The sequence below is a fragment of the Rutilus rutilus genome (genome assembly GCF_951802725.1).
Source record: "Rutilus rutilus genome assembly, chromosome: 6".
In the NCBI taxonomy this organism is placed as follows: Eukaryota; Metazoa; Chordata; class Actinopteri; order Cypriniformes; family Leuciscidae; genus Rutilus; species Rutilus rutilus.
This window is the reverse complement of record NC_140214.1, coordinates 38,450,996-38,455,691: the sequence shown is the minus strand read 5'-3', so window position 1 is coordinate 38,455,691 and position 4,696 is coordinate 38,450,996.

The window sequence follows — 4,696 nt, the reverse complement described above, 5'->3', positions numbered from 1 at the left end:
CACATGGTAAAAACCTCACAAAAACATGACTCTAACTACATTTTAGCAAAACTAAACATCAAATTAACTGCAGTGTGCTGAAATGAACAATTTCACAAATTACAATCACAGGGGCAGATTGCTGATTAATAAAGACTCATTTTCACGCCGATCCTAATGAAATACTGTTATGATCTCAAAACACTTTTATCATAGTGCAACTAATACATTTGGACATTTCCCAGACAACAACATGGTGTCGGCCCAGATCCGGCCCACATCTGGTGTGTGAGGAATCCATGTTGCTGTCTGGGTTGCAGCACATGTATGGCTTTTCTAAAGCGTTGTGAACAGCTCACCTGCTAGGGTAAAAAAATAAAATAAAATAAAAATAATATATATATATATATACAGTGGGTACGGAAAGTATTCAGACCCCCTTAAATTTGTCACTCTTTGTTATATTGCAGCCATTTGCTAAAATCATTTAAGTTCATTTTTTTTCCTCATTGTACACACAGCACCCCATATTGACAGAAAAACACAGAATTGTTGACATTTTTGCACATTTATTAAAAAAGAAAAACTGAAATATCACATGGTCCTAAGTATTCAGACCCTTTGCTCAGTATTTAGTAGAAGCACCCTTTTGATCTAATACAGCCATGAGTCTTTTTGGGAAAGATGCAACAAGTTTTTCACACCTGGATTTGGGTATCCTCTGCCATTCCTCCTTGCAGATCCTCTCCAGTTCTTTCAGGTTGGATGGTAAACATTGGTGGACAGCCATTTTCAGGTCTCTCCAGAGATGCTCAATTGGGTTTAAGTCAGGGCTCTGGCTGGGCCATTCAAGAACAGTCACGGAGTTGTTGTGAAGCCACTCCTTCGTTATTTTAGCTGTGTGCTTAGGGTCATTGTCTTGTTGGAAGGTGAACCTTCGACCCAGTCTCCCTGTACTTGGCCGCATTCATCTTTCCCTCGATTGCAACCAGTCGTCCTGTCCCTGCAGCTGAAAAACACCCCCACAGCATGATGCTGCCACCACCATGCTTCACTGTTGAGACTGTATTGGACAGGTGATGAGCAGTGCCTGGTTTTCTCCACACATACCGCTTAGAATTAAGGCCAAAAAGTTCTATCTTGGTCTCATCAGACCAGAGAATCTTATTTATCACCATCTTGGAGTCCTTCAGGTGTGCTTTCATGTGTCTTGCACTGAGGAGAGGCTTCCGTCGGGCCACTCTGCCATAAAGCCCCGACTGGTGGATGGCTGCAGTGATGGTTGACTTACTACAACTTTCTCCCATCTCCCGACTGCATCTCTGGAGCTCAGCCACAGTGATCTTTGGGTTCTTCTTTATCTCTCTCACCAAGGCTCTTCTCCCCCGATAGCTCAGTTTGGCTGGACGGCCAGCTCTAGGAAGGGTTCTGGTCATCCCAAACGTCTTCCATTTAAGGATTATGGAGGCCACTGTGCTCTTAGGAACCTTAAGTGCAGCAGACATTTTTTTGTAACCTTGGCCAGATCTGTGCCTTGCCACAATTCTGTCTCTGAGCTCTTCAGGCAGTTCCTTTGACCTCATGATTCTCATTTGCTCTGACATGCACTGTGAGCTGTAATGTCTTATATAGACAGGTGTGTGGCTTTCCTAATCAAGTCCAATCAGTATAATCAAACACAGCTGGACTCAAATGAAGGTGTAGAACCATCTCAAGGATGATCAGAAGAAATGGACAGCACCTGAGTTAAATATATGAGTGTCACAGCAAAGGGTCTGAATACTTAGTACCATGTGATATTTCAGTTTTTCTTTTTTTAATAAATGTGCAAAAATGTCAACAATTCTGTGTTTTTCTGTCAATATGGGGTGCTGTGTGTACAATAATGAGGAAAAAAAAAGGAACTTAAATGATTTTAGCAAATGGCTGCAATATAACAAAGAGTGAAAATTGTAAGGGGGTCTGAATACTTTCCGTACCCACTGTATATATATATATAAAATACAATAACAAAAGCCCTGCCTGGTACAGCATTGCACTTGCACTTCATGTGAAACACGAGTCACGAAAGGGGCTCAAAGACTTAAGCAAGCTAAAATGCCATGGTTGCTTCAGCAAATGTGTTTGTTTTGGAGAAAATTGAATGCGCTTCTAGTGCCTTTGAAAGTTCAAGAAGAAGCGTAATTCAAATTTTGAACAATAATATTACATTTATCTTGTTTTAAGCATATTTTTACTGTAAAAAAAAAAGACAAAAATAGTGATTAAGAACACTTTTTATAGTGTATTTCTGGCAGTTGTAGAATTTGAGGTATAGTATGTAGTATTTCATGAATGTAATGCAAACTTTACTTGAAATGATAATATATGACTTCTATTATTATATTTTTTAAAGTATCAGTGCTGATGTAAATATAAATTATTGGCACATGTGACACTGGAAACAAAAACTGTACATAATGTACACCATGACAACATGGCTCCCAATCTCTGGTCTCCCCTACTGGACCCTTTTTGATGCGGATCATCATGTTTATCATCGTGTACTCATCATCAGTTTAGGAATGTTCTCGGTTCAATATATTTCACGTTCTATCATTATCTAGCATAATGTCCAACCACTGTAAAATCATTTTAATTCATAAACCAGACTTTGTGAAGGGTTAAAATAAAAAAAGTGAAACCTGAAAAGGGTCATGACACAACAAATAGCTATTCATTATAAGTAAATCTCAAGGACCATATTAAAATAAATCCATGCCGTGACCCCTTTAAATAAATGAAAAGTAAACATAAAAAAAAAAAATAATAATTTGAATACTTTTTTGAAGTGCAACTACTTTTCTAGGTGTATGAAACTCTAGTTATGTAATATAAGTTTCCGAGTTTACTAATCCATGCATTGTCATTACAGCGAAGTTGAACGATTGTATAAGCTTCCTGAAAAAAGTGTTAAAAAGTGATATTATGACACCAGCCTAATGTTAACACATATTATGCTAAAGTCTATTTTTTTAAACTGTGTATTATAATATTTATTTATGGAAACTTGTTTCCACCACGGAATAAAACAATTTAAAAGATAATTGCGATTTTTTTTATCTCACAATTCTGACTTTTTTTTATTTTTTTTATAATTGCGTAATACCATAGACAGTAAAAGAAATGGACACAGCGACCCCATTGGATTCAACGGAGAAAAGTGAAGTCAATTAGAAGCACTCACTTCCTGATGGCTGACCGTACTGCGCAGACTCAAACTGAGCTTGATGACGTAGATGTGACGTGAGCAACCCGTCTGTCTTCTAGTAGCTGTGCCAAGAGAAATCTGAATCATTCCCTTCCGAAACTTGCAGAGACGGAGAGTGTGAGTAGGAGGTGTCCATGAGCTAGGAGCAGGAGAAACTTTTGCTAAGGATTCTGATTAATTATTTTGTCATTTTACCTCCACATCCCCCCGATTGCCTGCGAGCTTCTCCTCCTGTCCATACAGTAATCTCTCTACTGTGCGACAGAGAGTCGCGTGGTTATGACGCAATCGTTAGCCTATTTTTACACAAGCTGCTTCTACGGGGCCATAACATAAGCTACAAGGTAATGGAGCCTTTTATACATTTTCGTGTTTCTTTAGAAATAAATAATGGACAAATGGAGTCTTTAAACGCCTCAGATGTAAAGTTATTCGCTGTCAAAGTGACGCCAAAATGAATTGGAGTCAATGAAATGCTAACAGCAGGTGGGGGTCTGCTAATCAATGGCGGCGCCCGGGGAAGCTTCCGCTAAAACAACATTGAGACTTTGTTTCATATCAAAAGTAACCTGGTCTGTCCTGTCTGTCAGCGCGTTGTCAGTGTCCTCTCTGCTCCACGATGTATTTTGCAACAGTAACTAAAGGGGGCGAGTCTTTGCAAACGGTCAATTGCGAGTTATAAAGTCAGAATTGCATTATATATAGTCAGAACTGTGAGATGTAAACTTGCCATTGTGAGAAAAAAGTCAGAATTGTGAGATTAAAAGTCTATGTCATGACCCCTTTAAAGCTACATTGTGTCATTTTTTAAGTTGAACACTTTGTTCTTTCAAAATGATATGTGCTCATTAATGTGTAATTACTTCTACCAACTAATCAAGTATTCTCGTAAGCGTAGAATCTGCCATTTAGAATACATACGAGCGAGTCGCTCGAACGGCGGAAGCCATGTTGTGCCTCCATCTTGAAAATACATTAGCCAAAGAGGGACATACACGTTTTTACACTCAGTGGCATCGTGACGAATGCAAGGGGGAGATTACTCGCAAATGCCAGCAGATCTGAAATAATACGGCCACCGTAGGAGTTAAAACGCCCTCGTAATGGGAGGGGCTAGAAAGTAATATTCAGTTGGTAGTCATTTACAATTTCACCACTAGATGGGAGAAAATCCTACACAGTGTAGCTTTAAATAAATGAAAATAAAATTGTCATTTTTTTCCACAAATAAAATACATTTCGAATACTTTTTTGAAGTGCAACTACTTTTCTAGGTGTATAAAGAAAAAAGAGAAAAAAGTCATAACTGCAAGATGTAAACTTGCAATTTGCAAGAGTCTAAAAGATTTTTTTTATGCTTCACAAATGCTGTCAACAGACCTGTTTTGAACCAGGAACATTCCTTTAAATGTATAGGCACTTAAATCCTCTACTGTTTCCAGTACATGTGCGCTGATGATTCAGACA